This window comes from Armigeres subalbatus, chromosome 2 (assembly GCF_024139115.2).
Source record: "Armigeres subalbatus isolate Guangzhou_Male chromosome 2, GZ_Asu_2, whole genome shotgun sequence".
Classification (NCBI taxonomy): Eukaryota; Metazoa; Arthropoda; class Insecta; order Diptera; family Culicidae; genus Armigeres; species Armigeres subalbatus.
The window spans coordinates 118,159,142-118,176,700 of record NC_085140.1 but is presented as its reverse complement, the minus strand read 5'-3'; the positions used below and the strand labels follow the sequence as shown (position 1 = coordinate 118,176,700).

The 17,559-nt window shown below is 41.2% G+C and overlaps 1 pseudogene; it reads right to left on the bottom strand.

Moving 5' to 3' along the window:
* LOC134210722 (leukocyte receptor cluster member 8 homolog) overlaps nucleotides 1-17,559 on the bottom strand; it is a 308,392-nt pseudogene that overhangs the window by 290,495 nt on the left and 338 nt on the right.

The window sequence follows — 17,559 nt, the reverse complement described above, 5'->3', positions numbered from 1 at the left end:
GTTCCCAAGCGTTCCAGTGAAGGATGCTCTGAACCTTTTGGAGGATTGGCTACTAGGACAACGGACGGATACAACATGGCGAGGAAAGGTAAAGATGTATCTCAAGCTTGCAAGATTATGCATGAATGAGAACTACTTTACATTCCGTGGAAGCTTCTACAAACAAACGAAGGGTGCACCTATGGAAATCCGCTATCACCGTTTTTGTGCGAATTATTCATGGCGAATTTGGAGGACAACCTAGAGGAACAAGGAGTACTACCCGAGAAGTGGTGGAGATACGTGGACGACATTTTCAGCATCATCAACCGGAAAGATCTACCCAGGATTTTGGAAGCGATAAACAACGTGCATAAAGACATCAAATTCACCCACGAGGAGGAAAAGGAAGGTAAATTACCTTTCTTGGATCTACTGGTTATCAAGGGAACAAATGCAACATTAGACTTCGAAATCTACAGGAAGCCCACCAACACCATGAGAGTCATCCCATACACATCAAATCATTCGTATCAGCACAAAATGGCAGCTTTTCATCACATGATCCACAGGATGCAGACGATTCCCCTGAGCGAAGAAGGAAAAACGAAGGAGCTACAACACATCTTGGAAACAGCAAGGATCAATGGATACAAGGAAAGAACAATACAAGCAATCATCAACAAGAAGCAGAGGAACCTACGGAAAAACGAACTGACAACTCTAACACCGATCGATGAACCGCTGAAGAGGGTATCAGTCCCCTATGATCGACACATCACCCACCAGCTACGCCATCGACTGAGGAAATTCGGCATCGATTTAGTATTCTCCAGCAGAAGCAATCAACTGAAGACACTGTTGGGCTCCACAAAGGATAGAGTAGAAATGTTAAATAAGGCCGGGGTTTATCAAATTAATTGTTCACAGTGTGATAAAGTATATGTAGGTCAAACAAAAGATCGTTAGATGTAAGGTTCAAAGAACATATTGCAGAAGTAAGTAAGGCTAAGAGGAAACTGATAAGGGATTGAATTATGAGTTTAGGTCTAAGGTGGCTGAACATGTATATCAGGAAAATCATTCAATTACGACATAAAACATTACAATTTTAAGAAATGTCTTTTCTTCGTGGAAACTTGATGTTGCTGAGAGCTTGGAAATCTACCGACAGGTACAAACGCGGTTGTTGAATAAAGATCAAGGAAATGGTAGCTCCTGGCTCTTCAAGTTTATACCTAAGCATTAAGCGCATCAAGCGAGTAGAAATAAGCACCGTAGTAAGATAAGTACCTAGATAAATTATTATACCTACGCATAGTATAAATAGTGTAAGCTGCGATCATTTTCTTCAAGTCGAGTCAAGTACAAGACACTGAAGACGGCCTTACTGTTGAGGTCGAAATACGTATCTGTCAGGATACAATTAAGTGGTGGAATTCAATGGGATTGTTTAAACTCGTCTTATGACAGGTAGATTTTGATGTTTCTCGTTTTTGTGTTTTTTTTTCAACGGCATGCGGCGGGTGTCGTTTTTCTTTATTTCGCGGTGAGATAAATATATGTTCAGTGAGATGGATATGCAAACAGTTTCCCTATGTTTTATATTTTAGGTCAGGGCGCATACTTATCATTGGATAAGCTTATTCTTTTCATTATTCGGTTTATGATTATATTGAGCATTTAGTGATGCCTTTTATTATCAAATGTTCTATTCATCATCGAAAAAATTTCAACGTATCCGGTCATATAAATGAATTTTGTCTGAATCGTGATGAAAACTCACAGTTGCAGATGACAAACTACGACACACAGCTAAACTAAACGCGCAGTTCAGAACAATCAAATCATTAAATCACGTTTCCAGTTAAATGACATCATCTTCGCTCAACTCAATTCGAGTCCATAAATACGTTTACAAGGCAACGCTCGCTTGAAAATGAAACTCCTAATTATCACTTTTGTGCCCTGGATGGTTGCTCATTGGTCTGTAAACCAATTCCAAAATAGAAACATTGTTCTCTTTTCTGTTCCTGCTACACGCAATCACTCGACAATTCCGTGCAGAGTCAAAAAACATAGTTCAAGGATTGTCGTGGACAGCGTAACGAATTGAACTTTTCGGTTCGGGCTCAGTTTCCTTGAACTGGGGCTAGAACACTCGATACCGGGCAATTCCACACGGAAGCCATCCGAAGCGACTGAGATTTCTTCTAATCGGATTTACGCCTTATCACTGTAATACAGTAGTCATCAATCGGCAGAGCAAATGTGAGCACAGTAATCAAAACATTCCACACGCTCGGTTGATTGCATCGTCGCCACAAACGGGGAATTGCTTCTACGATTCAACATCTGAACTTGACTTTGCCACCACCTATAGGAAAGACCCAGACTACAACTGACAACGCAAACAAACACCATGATGACCGGCATCTGGTCTGTCGTGTTGCGTTGGGCTATGTGCCGCTCTCGCACGTAACCTACCTACCGACTGCTATACAAGTTTATTTACAATCACCCGCAGGGTCACTCAGTTGTGCCTTGGATAGGAGCTCCATAAAGTCGTCGCTTAAATTGTTTTCAATCCAGCTCGCTTTTATGTCGGTCGGTATTCACTCCATTTTCAGCACTATACTCTGCCAATCATATATACGATGAACGGGGTACTGGCTTGGTAGATATCTACAAATCTACATAAACATGGCTGTATCGCGCCAAATGAAGAGCAACAACCCAGCTCATATCGTGTCTTCAATTGGCTTTCACGCACCTTTCTATGGGCCACCCCCGTCAAGTGTGGAGTGGCAACGGTGGTGAACGGAACAACAATTGTTGATTAACAGCACCCATTTTCGGTTTATGTGCTTATTATGGCTTTCGGCGAATGAGCCAATGTCTCCCGACGACCTTAGCCCGCTTTCACAGTGGCAGTGGTGACAGAATAACGGTAGATTTAAGTATATTTTTAGCTGAAGATTTTCAAATCAAGTTCAGTTAACTCAATGCACAATTCATAAATCTGTAATTATAAATCGAATCTTCTATAATCACTAGTTGCAGTTGTATGAAAAAAAAACTCAAAGTTCATCCCATCAAGTGACATCAAGGTTTTTCTGAATCGTTTTGGGGCCCCAATCAACTGTGCAAAATATGGGCTCGATTGGTTGCGTCCTCGCTGTCCCCATCGCGTTTTAAATTTATAGGGAGATTAGTATGGGAAAACGTACTTTTTTACGTTTTTGCTCTTAATGTCTTCAAATTATCGTCAATCACGTGACTCAATACGTTAGCATATAGTCTGAAAGATGCCGAAAACTGGAAGTTCTACAAAAAATGTTATTACACTTCGAACATTGGTTGTTCAAACCATATGCAATAAATCAATGTTTCTGCCAGCACTACCGGAAAACATATGGTTGTCAGAGGGCAAAACCCATCTTCCTTCTTGTCGGAATTTTTACTTTGTGAAATGATTCCGAATAACTCCCATTAGCTGCAAAGCCCTATAAGATCAATAATTTTAAAATAATACTCAGTTTAATTATTGGTCCACCAAGTTCAGCAGTGCTGGCAGAATAAACGATTTTTTTTCCATATGGTTTGAACAATTAATCTTCGAAGCGTCATAACTTTCTACGTGGCACAACAAAATTAGTGGCAATATGTGGCAAGCTCAGTTTTACCAACAAAAACTTTTAATGGAAGATTTTTTTAAATTATGTTTTGCGTAGAAGAAATCAAAACAAAACGCGTTGCATTTTTTGGTAAAAAATATTATTAAAAAAATCCCCTATCAAAAAATATACTTTGTCCAAGGGCTTGACGATCCCTCCCCAGGCCATCTGCGAGTTGTGGCGCCTGCCTAGGATGTGGTGGGGTTTGACAGTGGGCCCTGTTAAACCTCTATAAAAAGCTGCATGTATCCGCAAGTAGGCTCCGCCAAAGCGACCGTGTGCCGCTCAAAGCGCACAAGCCCAAGTCCTGGTGTTAGGTGGGACGCTAAACAGCCCTGACACGACGGCCCTACGGCGAGACAGGAGGTTTGCGCAGGCCCAATAAGCCGCCTGGAAAACCAATAATTACGAACAATATAAGAGATAATGCGACTCGATATAATCGGCAAACACCTGGGCGACGAATAAAGGATCCCGATTGGAAGCTTGGAACATGGAACTGCAAGTCGCTAGGTTTCGCAGGTTGCGACAGGATGATTTATGATGAATTACATCCCCGCAACTTCGACGTCGTGGCGCTGCAGGAGATTTGCTGGACAGGACAGAAGGTGTGGAAAAGCGGGCATCGGGCGGCTACCTTCTACCAAAGCTGTGGCACCACCAACGAGCTGGGAACCGGCTTCATAGTGCTGGGAAAGATGCGCCAACGCGTGATTGGATGTGCAAGCTGAGGATTAAAGGCCGTTTCTTCAACTATAGCATCATCAACGTGCACTGCCCACACGAAGGGAGACCCGACGACGAGAAAGAAGCGTTCTACGCACAGCTGGAGCAGACATACGATGGATGCCCACTGCGGGACGTCAAAATCGTCATCGGTGACATGAACGCGCAGGTAGGAAGGGAGGAAATGTATAGACCGGTCATCGGACCGGATAGTCTGCACACCGTATCGAATGACAACGGCCAACGATGCATTAACTTCGCAGCCTCCCGCGGAATGGTAGTCCGAAGCACCTTCTTTCCCCGCAAAAATATCCACAAGGCCACATGGAGATCACCTAACCAAGAAACGGAAAACCAAATCGACCACGTTCTAATCGACGGTAAATTCTTCTCCGACATCACGAGCGTCCGCACTTACCGCAGTGCGAATATTGAATCCGACCACTACCTCGTTGCAGTTTGCCTGCGCTCAAAACTCTCGACGGTGTACAACACGCGTCGAAGTCGGACGCCGCGGCTTAATATTGGGCGGCTACAAGACGGTAGACTAGCCCAAGAATACGCGCAGCAGCTGGAAGTGGCACTCCCAACGGAAGAGCAGCTAGGCGCAGCGTCTCTTGAAGATGGCTGGAGAGATATTCGATCCGCCATTGGTAGCACCGCAACCGCTGCACTTGGCACGGTGCCCCCGGATCGGAGAAACGACTGGTATGACGGCGAATGTGAGCAGTTAGTAGAAGAGAAGAATGCAGCATGGGCGAGATTGCTGCAACACCGCACGAGAGCGAATGAGGCACGATATAAACAGGCGCGGAACAGACAAAACTCGATTTTCCGGAGGAAAAAGCGTCAGCAGGAAGATCGAGACCGTGAAGAGACGGAGCAACTGTACCGCACTAATAACACACGAAAGTTCTATGAGAAGTTGAACCGTTCACGTAAGGGCCACGTGCCACAGCCCGATATGTGTAAGGACATAAACGGGAACCTTCTTACGAACGAGCGTGAGGTGATCCAAAGGTGGCAGCAGCACTACGAAGAGCACCTGAATGGCGATGTGGCAGACGAAGATGGCGGTATGGTGATGGACCTAGGGGAACGCGCGCAGGACATAATTCTACCGGCCCCGGATCTCCAGGAAATCCAGGAGGAGATTGGTCGGCTGAAGAACAACAAAGCCCCTGGGGTTGACCAACTACCAGGAGAGCTATTTAAACACGGTGGTGAGGCACTGGCTGGAGCACTACACTGGGTCATTACAAATATTTGGGAGGAGGAAGTTTTGCCGCAGGAGTGGATGGAAGGTGTCGTGTGTCCCATCTACAAAAGGGCGATAAGCTGGATTGTAGCAACTACCGCGCAATCACATTGCTGAACGCCGCCTACAAGGTACTCTCCCAAATTTTATGCCGTCGACTAGCACCAATTGCAAGGGAGTTCGTGGGGCAGTACCAGGCGGGTTTTATGGGCGAACGCTCCACCACGGACCAGGTGTTCGCCATTCGCCAAGTACTGCAGAAGTGCCGCGAATACAACGTGCCCACACATCATCTATTCATCGACTTCAAAGCCGCATATGATACAATCGTTCGGGACCAGCTATGGCAGCTAATGCACGAAAACGGATTTCCGGATAAACTGACACGGTTGATTAAAGCGACGATGGATCGGGTGATGTGCGTAGTTCGAGTTTCAGGGCATTCTCGAGTCCCTTCGAAACCCGCAGAGGGTTACGGCAAGGTGATGGTCTTTCGTGTCTGCTATTCAACATCGCTTTGGAAGGGTAATACGAAGAGCAGGGATTAACACGAGTGGCACAATTTTCAATAAGTCCGTCCAGCTATTTGGCTTCGCCGACGACATAGATATTATGGCACGTAACTTTGAGAAGATGGAGGAAGCCTACATCAGACTGAAGAGGGAAGCCAAGCGGATTGGACTAGTCATCAACACGTCGAAGACGAAGTACATGATAGGAAGAGGTTCAAGAGAAGACAATGTGAGCCACCCACCGCGAGTTGGCATCGGTGGTGATGAAATCGAGGTGGTAGAAGAATTTGTGTACTTGGGCTCACTGGTGACTGCCGAAAATGACACCAGCAGAGAAATTCGGAGGCGTATAGTGGCTGGAAATCGTGCATACTTTGGACTCCGCAAGACGCTTCGATCGAATAGAGTTCGCCGCCGTACCAAACTGACCATCTACAAAACGCTCATTAGACCGGTAGTCCTCTACGGACACGAGACCTGGACGATGCTCGTGGAGGACCAACGCGCACTCGGAGTTTTCGAAAGGAAAGTGCTGCGTCTATGGTGGGGTGCAGATGGCGGACGGTACATGGAGGAGGCGAATGAACCACGAGTTGCATCAGCTGTTGGGAGAACCATCCATCGTTCACACCGCGAAAATCGGACGACTGCGGTGGGCCGGGCACGTAACCAGAATGTCGGACAATAACCCGGTGAAAATGGTTCTCGACAACGATCCGACGGGCACAAGAAGGCGAGGTGCGCAGCGGGCAAGGTGGATCGATCAGGTGGAAGATGACTTGCGGACCCTCCGTAGACTGCGTGGCTGGCGACGTGTTGCCATGGACCGAGCCGAATGGAGAAGACTCTTACATACCGCACAGGCCACTTCGGCCTTAGTCTGAATAAATAATAATAATAATCAAAAAATATTGTATTGTATGTACATTATTCGATTCTTGATCTTGTCTAGGATGTTTTTGAGTGGAAATAATTATTGACTTCCTCTACTATACTCACTGTGCTTGCCATACAAGGTAAGGTACACCGTAGCAAGTTGAAATGCGGGATAAGTTGAAACGGAAGTTGTAAATTAGCTCGGAAATGACCAAATGCTCTGATTATTTTTTTCAACAAACTACTCCCCTAACCGACTATTTGCCCCGATGCCGATGGAAATGTGGAGCGATTTTAACCGAACAAAATCCAAAGAAAAATGGATCTTCCATCGATTTTCCATAATCATTATGCTTATTTAGCATTGAATGATTACCTACTGTGAAAATTTTATGAAAAAACCCTTCCAAACAATATTTTGAGACCTATTTCATTGGCACGCCAAAAAATTGGTTTGGATTTTGCAAAAGCTGAAAAGTAAACAATGACAGAAATCCATCTTTGCCATTTGCAATCTTTCGGGAATGACAGTCAGCCCCGAAATATTGCATATTGCAAATATGGAGTAGTATAGTTTGTTGAAAAAAATAATCAGAGCATTTGGTCATTTCCGGCCTAACTTACAACTTACGTTTCAACAAGTTCACTAATTTCTTAACAATAAATTTAATGAATTTCGTCTTTCTTATTGTTATTGATAAAATTTATATTTAATGCAACCCTCCTTCAATCTCCACTAAAGAATATAAAGAAAAGAGGTCATTTGTAAACTGCATGGTCTAGTTTAGATATTTTTAATCTACTTTTCCTCATAGTTAGCACTTAAAAATAAGCTCTAAAAATTGAAACATGATGGATTGCCTCAGCCTAACTTGTTGAAAGGATCATTCCAGTTTTGGCACCAAAACCAGCTACTCGACGGCTCTTATTTCATGGTTTTTATCATGAACATAAATAGACACTTGATTACTCAGATTGCTTTCAGGTTGAAGGTCTTAGTATCATCTAACAAAAATGACTGAAAAAAATTGATTCGGGTAATATTTTTAAAATGATCCTGGTATTTTATGTTCATACCTCGTTTCCTGATCGAAAAGCGGCGATAACTTCCACAGGTAACCCCGGGGCAACCAATAGTTCCTGAGAGCAGTCAGAGCCGTCAAGGGTCCATTTCATATTCATACTTCGCTTCCTGATCTAAAATCATAGAAATGAGCCTTCGACTGACTGGTTTTGGTGCTAAAACTAAGCTGTTTCCTGCAACAGGGGGCTATCCGTAAGTCCTGGAAGCGGTCAGAGCCATCAATGTTCTATTTTAATTCATACTCGCTTCCTGGTCGAAAACCAAGAAAAAAGAATCTTCGAATTACTGGTTTTGGTAATAAAACTGATTTGTTCCCTTCCAAAGATTCCCCAAAGGCAATTCGTAGGTCAAGGAAGCAGTCAGAGTTGTCAATGGTTCATTTCTTATTCATACTTCACAACCTGATTGAAACCAATGAGAAAAGAGCCGTCTAATGATTGGTGCTAAAACCTAAATGTCCCCTTACACATTTCCCTTGGGGCAATCCGTAGGTCCTGAAAGCGATCAGAGCCATCAATGGTCCATTTTATATTCATACTTCGCATTCTGATCGAAAACCATAAATGAAGAGCTGTCGAAAGATCTATCAAAAAGCGGAATTCAAATGAATTTTTGGTCTGACCCCTTTGACAAGTATCGATCGGAATCGATTATAAAGAAATGGCCATATCTCACTTGATTCCGGTCCAATTTCAAATCCTAATATATGGTTCTAATTGGCAAGAGCCCTACTTCATTTGTGGTTACATTATTCAATTTTTAACAACACGTCCAATTTTACCCAAAATTTGCCTATTCTACTTACGCAGAGAAACAGATGTCTCACTCTACACATGTTCCATCGTTCAGCTTTTTAACGGTGGATTCAATTTTTTGTAGGTGATCGATCGGCCACCGATGGCGCTTCCATCGGTTTTGCTTGTGTTTGACGTTTGCTCACTACCGCCACCTGGTTGCCGCTTGTCCACCTACAGTACATTTAGCATTGAGCGGTAATGTTTTCGTGACGATGATTTTGATTGCATTTTGTGCTACTTATTTTGTCCATCCCCTGTATATGAAGACCTAAAAAAGTCGTGGATTTATAATTATTTCAAACTGAAGCTTGACTTTTCAGTGTACATGCTTACAACTAACAATCAATAATTGAAAATTCAAGTCTTTCTAGGCTGGGAGGCAAAATATGTGCTTAAAATATTCACTTGAAATCTAGACTGTGATCCTCAAATTTGCCCGTTTTGTATGAAAAACAGCGCTGGCGTAATAATTATTTTCGTGGGTGAATAGTCATCTGAACAATCTTGAAGAAGCAGAAGAGGAAGGATGTATAATGAAAAAGTACGATCGATTGACACATTTTAATTAATGCTATATTTGCTAATTACACTTGACTTTATCACGAAGAGGCTCTCGAAAACTGCGAGTGATTTTGTCAAAAAAAAAAAGTTATAATGTGTGTAGAGTAAAAGTTGGTTTTTCAAATTGGAGTGAAACGTGCCATTCAGCTATTCTACATGCAGAATTTGCGATTTGCGTCGATTTACTTCGTTTGTTCGATACTAGTTTTGAAATTGACTGAAATTAACGATATTGGGGCTCACTACCGTCTCCGATCGACTTTGTATATGGATTAGATGGAATTCTCGTGTTTAGGACCATAGAGGCGTAACTGCATTGATCGATTTCTCTCGTCGTAGGCCATAAAATCTAAGGTAAACTGCAGAAATAAGATGAAAACATCGATGAATAGAAATCGATCATTGCAGCTACGCGCCTATGATCCTAAGCGCGAGAAGTTATTTCTTCCAACATTTTTCATCTACACCCAAAAAAATCTGCACGTTGTTTCCACCTGAAAAAGTACGTAGATTTTTTCCACCTGATATTCACGTAACTTCTACCTGATTTTTTTTATAGAATTCTCATTCTACGTGAAAATCAGGTAAGTTCTACTTGAGTTTTGAATAGAATTCACCGGACACGTAAGTTGCACCTGAATTTTCTGAAGCATTTGCAGCTACGTGTGCACGTAAAATGTACCTGAAAATTCAGGTGGAAACAACATTTAGATTATTTGGAGTGTAGGTATTACAATTTTGTTTATAGCCAAAATCACTCGTGGTTTTCGGGAGCCTCTTCGTAATAAAGTAAAGATTGTAAATGTCACTAATGATTGAGTGACTACATCATCGCCTACTAGAGGTAAAAGAGTGGAAAGTATGCATTATATGGAAAAAGTAAGTTAGTCGAATTTTCACATATAAACTTTATGCTTGTTGAGCACCCACTTTGCTTCTTCTGGCTTCTGGCAACAAAAAAAAACTTTATTTACCGAAGATATAGGGGAACTGCTCCTGGAATTCTTCTCATGGCTCTGATATTCATCCCATCAAAAACAAAGCAATGGAAAGCAATTTGATTTGTTTTTAATTTTTATGATTTTTTTTCAGCAGTGAGCACGCAAAAAGAAGCGACAAAATTGGTGCTGTATTCCTTTGTTTCGCGATGAGATGAATATATGTTCAGTGAGATGGAGATCGGGACAGTTCCCCTACGTCTCGAAAAAATGATTTTGATTTTTTTTCTTTTTTTCAAACATGTTTGGTCTACCTTAATGGAGACGCATAGTACATTATGATTCATCTTGTGACTAAACTTTGTATGCAAATTTCATCACATCCGCTTCATTTAATGAATGAACTGCAAGCATTTGTATGGAACTTGTACTATGGGAAGCCTGAACTTAATTGCATGTTGGGAAGTACATGTTCTTGACTTGTCGAATACTGTGATCAAGAAACCATCAGAATCATGATTTCAAACAGCAGCTTACCGGGCGTCTTCTAAAAGCGATTTTCACAATTCTATCACGGTTATCTTATCCACCTCATCTAGTTTCCTGTAGTTTGCTAATTTGTTGTGTTTCTAGGGATCCTCATTGTCCTCATTTTTTTTTTAGATCAGCTCAAGTACAGATGCTGCCATTCAAAATGTATAAAGTTTCGATTAACCAAATTCGATATGAGTAAAAATTGCCGATTTAGAAGAACTTCATAACGGAGATCAACCCAGCATGTCCCTGCAGGTCCCTAAAGCCCTTGCATATTATGTGCAGTCCAAATTAGTTTGATGCAGATGTTCTAGGTTATTAAAATTATTCACGAATTTAGATCAATTGATCTATAAGGTCCGCAACAATGTCTTACGATTCGCTCTGCTGCAATTCAACTTCGACCGAATGTCCGTTAGACTAAATATTCCTTCGACTAAACGTCTTTTCACTCAAACGTCATTCGACAGAATGTACCAAGGCTCCACTAGAGATGTTCAGGATCCAGGAGAGATGCGGAGACACGTCAGGAAATTGAAAACGGAAAAATTATAATTTCAACTGTAAAGCAGTCCAAGTTCCAGTATGAGCATAGAAACCTTATGCCTTGCGTTCACTTCACAAGAGCTTGAGCTTGCTTGAGCTTGATTTTCTGCTCGTAGTTGCTACTCCATTATGACCAGATCAGCTGTTCTTGCACAGGGAACCAACAGATGTTTGCTGTACTGGACTGGTGATCTCATTTGTTAGGTCATACTGGCACCTGCCACGTCAGAATGCAAGTCAATGTAGGGAAGGGGGAGGAAATGATGATGCAATCACTCGTTCACTGCAAGTCGAATATCGTCTTGGTTAACTAGCTGCCAATGTGATAGATAGGAGAAAGCAACTGATGGAATTTCTAATTGGATGTAGGAAACGAGCTCTATAGTTCATTTCCAATTCTAGCAGATTACTGTTAGAATACTCAAGTTGAAGGTATAGGCATAGTAATGGAAACGGTATGGAATCCATTTCCAGTTCTAGCGATTGCTGGAACATGAGAAATATAGAGAAAGATACAAAGTAGGAGAATGGAACGGACCTGGGATTGAACCCACGACCTCCTGCGTATGAGGCAGAAGCAGTAGCCATATGACTACCAAGGCCGCTGCTTTATGCCTTGCGTTCACTTCACAAGATACCATTTTCGTTGTTATTTGAGGAAAACTAAATACTATATTTATTGCATGGAATAATATCATTGGATAAAATTGAATTGAAACTCCGTGACATCTTCAAACTCGGTAGAATTTAGGATTGGGTGGTATCAAAATGAAAATACAGTAATGGGGGCTTAGGGAGGGGCTTCTGAATATGTTTACTTCGTACCGTACCGACAGGGTACCCGGGTACCCACGGTTTTGGTATGACCATAACTTCGTCAGTTTTCAACCGATTTATACGATTCCATTTGCTATGGATTCAGAAATTCGTCCTCTACCCGTCCATGCATAGATAACCATTTCGGATTGGATGGATAAGTTGATGCTACAGAAATCAAATGATGATTTCTTGTATCCTGAGCTACCAGTTTCGTAGAAAATTCGAGGATTATTACTTCACAACATATAAGGACTATCTGATCATTTGGACTCGGAACGGACATCCCGGAATAGGTTCCCGTGGGTCCTATAGTGACCACAAATTCATTCTGAAGAAACCCTGGCAATATGGGTATCAAAATTCTTGGAATTGTTCCGGAAACATGTTTTCCAAATAGTTGAGACCATAGGATATATATCAACCGGCACGACCATCTTGGAACAGGTTCCCAGATGATGATGATGATGATACTACAATTTATTGTAGCCAGGCACATGCCGATAGCACTGGCCATATCTGACAAACGATTTGATCATGATTATGCTATTGTTTGTATTTCATCAGCCTTATGTATGAAGGGAAAAAAACGAATCCACGGGATGAATAGAGAATCTCCTTCCAGAAGAAAGTTCGTATATGCAATATTGTATTCTAGCCTTCGTTTCCCAGATTGACCCAATAGATGGGGAAAAGAGCCTGCCCTTTATCCACGAGATGTTAACAATAGGAAGTTGGCGATTCCACTCTTCCACTCTTCTTCTTCTTGGCATTACATCTCCACACTGGGACAGAGCCGCCTCGCAGCTTAGTGTTCATTAAGCACTTCCACAGTTTTTAACTGCGAGGTTTCTTAGCCAGGTTACCATTTTTGCATTCGTATATCATGAGGCTAGCACGATGATACTTTTATGCCCAGGGAAGTCGAGACAATTTCCAATCCGAAAATTGCCTAGACCGGCACCGAGAATCGAACCCAGCCACCCTCAGCATGGTCTTGCTTTGTAGCCGCGCGTCTTACCGCACGACTAAGGAGGGCCCCTAGTCAATAAATACAATGGAATTTTCTCACCAAATTTCTCTCCGAGAAAACTGCAGCTCCCTCGTTTAACCTGTTTTGAAATGTTTTGAAATGAAATTACTTTCAACGGTATAATTCTTGAATCCTTAAGAAAGGTGATGGGAAAAAAAGGAAATGCAGTATCAAACATAACAAATATGGTATTGATTTTTTTTACATACCCAAATGGACCATAATTTCGCACATTATGAAACATAACAACAGGTTCCCGGAGGGCCTAAAATGGCCTCAAACTCATTTAGAAGAAACACTGGCAATATGGGTATCAAAATTCTTGGAATTGTTGCGGAAACAATTGTTTTCCATGTAGTTGAGATCATAGGATGGAAATCAACCGGAATGGTCATTCTGGAACAGGTTCCTGGAGGGACTAAAGTGACCATAAATTCATTTGGAAGAAACCCTGGCACTATGGGTATCAACATTATTGGAATCGTTCCGGAAACATGTTATTCATGTAAACACAAACTTATTTTTTGGAAACCCTGGCAATATGGGTATCAAAATTCTTGGAATTGTTGCGGAAACAAACATACATACAAGACCATAGGATGGATATCAACTGGAACAGTCATCCTAGAACAGGTTCCCGAAAGGCCTTTAATAGCCACAAACTCATTTAGAAGAGACCCTGGCATCAAAACTGTTTTGTTTCGGAAATGTAGTCTTTGTTTCGGAAACATGTTTTTCCAAGAAGATGGGACTGATGCTGGGTCATTAGGCCGAATGACCGTTAGGCCGAACGGAATTAGGCCGAATGGTTATTAGGTCGATCGACAAGTGAGGAGTGAATAGTGAGCAGTGAGAAGTGCAAAGCAAAAAAGTGGAAAGATAAATGTGAAATGTAACACAGTGTTAACCCGATTTTGTCTACCTCCGACTTTATCACATTTTCGACCCGATTTCATCACGTCCCGCTTTTGTCACGTTTTTGACCCATTTTGTTACCACAAAACATTTTGAAAATTTTAGTCGTTCTTTTTATTTTTGTAAATTATTCAGCAAAAAACAATGATTTTCATGATATAACTTACAGCACAGGCGCTGTTCATTATAAATCATTTCTGAGACCCTGTCAAGAATTTTTTAAGTCTTTTTGACAAGAAATAACGGACAAGGGAAGATAGCCAGAGTTTCTTCTAAATGAGGGGCCCGCGGAAACCTTTTTGAGAATGACCGGTCCGTTGTCAAACCATCCTATTGTCCAATTGCTTATCAGATCATGCTTTCGAAACAATTTCATGAATTTTGATACCCATATTGGCAGGGTTTATACAAAATGAGGTTGTGGTCAGTTTAGGCCCCACGGAAACCTGTTCCAGGATGACCGGTCCGTTGTCAAACCATCCTATGGTCCAATTGCTTATCAGATCATGCTTTCGAAACAATTTTATGAATTTTGATACCCATATTGGCAGGGTTCCTTCAAAATGAGTTTGCGGCTACTTTAGGCCTCATGGGAACCTGTTTCCGAAATATACCGTTCCGGGATTAAATCATAGGATGGTCCTTTGACGTAGTTAAGTTACATTCTTTTCATTTTCAACGAAGTTTGTTAGTCATGACGCAAGAAATCTTTATTTGGTTGAATATATATCTTCAATATATACAAACTTCGGAACTTGGCCCAGTTAATCAGGAATTCCGATAACCATGTAATCCGAATCGGTTCGATGTAACGGGTTCGAATAGCGGGTAAATTCCTGCATCCGTAGCATCCAAAATCGTCAAAATCGGTGAAAAACTGACAATGTTATGATCATTTTGAGTCCGTGGGTACCCGGGTACTCTGTCGGTAACGTAATGGTGTTTTTTGTTGTCGGTAACAAAAGGGTTAAGCAGCCTTGCATTGCGCTCTTGTAGGTACACATAATGTATTTTTCCCATTGCTAATCAAACGAGACTTCGCATGAAAAACCACGCGTCTCCACTAGAAGGGATTGCTGTCGCGTGGGGCAGAATAATGTCAACTAACAAAATCACATGTAAAATCGTTTATACTTCATTTTTTAACGAATATTACCATTAGTTATTAGTTAACGAACTGCAACGAAAAGATTGAAAAAAATCGCTTTATTAACCTAACTCGTATTTTTGTTTTAGTTGTTTCAATTCGCATAAACAAACAACCATGCGTTCATCATTTATTCCTCATACAATTGAGTCGAATTGCACCACCATGCACGCGTTTTACCCCAGGCTCATTTTTATACATATTTTAAACGCGCAAGAAAGTCACACAAATCATGTTGTTTTGAGTAAAGAGCGTTGTGAAGTGTAACTAGATTTGTGAATTTTACATTTGCACATTGCAATGGTTGGGAATTCTGGTTTATATTAGTAAAACCATCAAAAAAGGTTAAAGGTCTCTGATGATCGAAGTCAATGTGTACCTAAATACATTAAAGATTTGTGGAGATTTCATTTCTGAACTGCAGTTGTAGAGATCAAAATATTGTGCACTTTGCCTTGTACATCGCAGTAAAAGAAACACTGATAAGGGGAAAAGGCATCATAACGTGCTTGGTATAATTTGCGTATACTAAGCAGTTTGACTATTTTGCATTTGAGAAAACACCTGACTTGAAGACTAATAGTAAAGTATTGCATTGATATTTGAATATTTATTTGAGAAACTGCATAAACTGCTAAATCAATCCATTTTACACAATTCCGAGAAAACAACAAAAAAACTGTTTTTGAACAAATTGGCTCCGAATCTTTCGATTTCTTTAATACCATACAACAGTTTCAGGCAAAACTCAACATCCTGGGCACTCCTATTTCGAAAACTGCAAGTAGTACATCATAATTGCTCTTCAAAATTCAAACAAACGAACACATTTTTCTTTTTTTTTGTCAGAACACGTATATTTTTATGAGGATTCAGAATATATGAAAAATCTCATTTTGGCCAAAAATGTCGCATATTCAGTTTCCCAAACAAACGGTTCATTTAATAACATTAGAGCAATAATCATAAATTGCAAGATCAAATTCGCAGATGGACCAACGATTTTAAATCGTCGGGTCCATTCTAAAATTCATCTTTTTTGGTAGACAATGGAGATATTGTAAGTAGAATTAGAAATAGAACGCAATGAGACGCTTTTGAAACAAAAGCTACTTTCCCGAATACAACTCGATCGTAGAATATTCATCAGCACAAATAATCTTTGTTCAAATTAACAGCACTTTCAATTAACGTTCAGCGAGCTTTGTCGATCTACCAACTTGAAGCTCATGTTAGTTCTAGACCAAGCAGCATACAACTACAAGATATTCATATGCAATCAATTTCAGTCACATTGATATGAATTGCGTTACTACGGTGAAACGCTTGTGCATCAACCCCGTTTTGAGTACACATATTGTAGCCAACACATCAACTTGATTCATAACAATTAAATTTCAACAATAATATAACTCTGGACGGCATATCCACGTGACATTTTTAAATTTTGCTTCCTATGACACATTCGATTCCCTCTTCATTAGTTGTTCTACAAGAATATGAGCTCAGGCTTCGACTTAGATCTTCGAAATCAAATACAGTACCATCTGGCATCGCTGCTCAGAAGCATCATTAGCACAACTCTAGATGAGGTTATCACTCTTAGGAAAACGAAATAAATAATAATTAGCAGTATTCAACCAAACCACTAGCAGCAGTAGCACAGCTATTTCGGATTATCAGCTCTTCGTTCTACTTGTATGGCGCTTCTCCGCTAATAGAGAAACTACATCCGGACCAGTCCGACCGTTCGGTCGCCACTCTCAATGACGGAGATGATTCGATTAAATAAGGCAAACACAGCCTTAATCCACCAATAAAACGAGACACATTTTCATCATTTTGCCGGCATACACGGCCATCTGCTTGACCCGTTCTTCATCAGTTTCCGAACTAATCCAGGCGTTCGTTTGTGAAACTTTTGGCACGACCAAACCGGGCACCGGTTTCTCAAAACTAATTTAAAATAGATTTACAGATTATTCACCTTCTTTCGTGACACAGAAATCGATCCGCAAAGCCGGAACTTGCTGGGACACTCACAGCTGTACACAACACTTTGGCAACTTGTGTATCTCTTCGAAAACAACTTTTAACTTTTTTTTCTGCTCTTCCAATGCCAGCCAAACGTAATTGTAAACACACACCACCCTGGAGAAG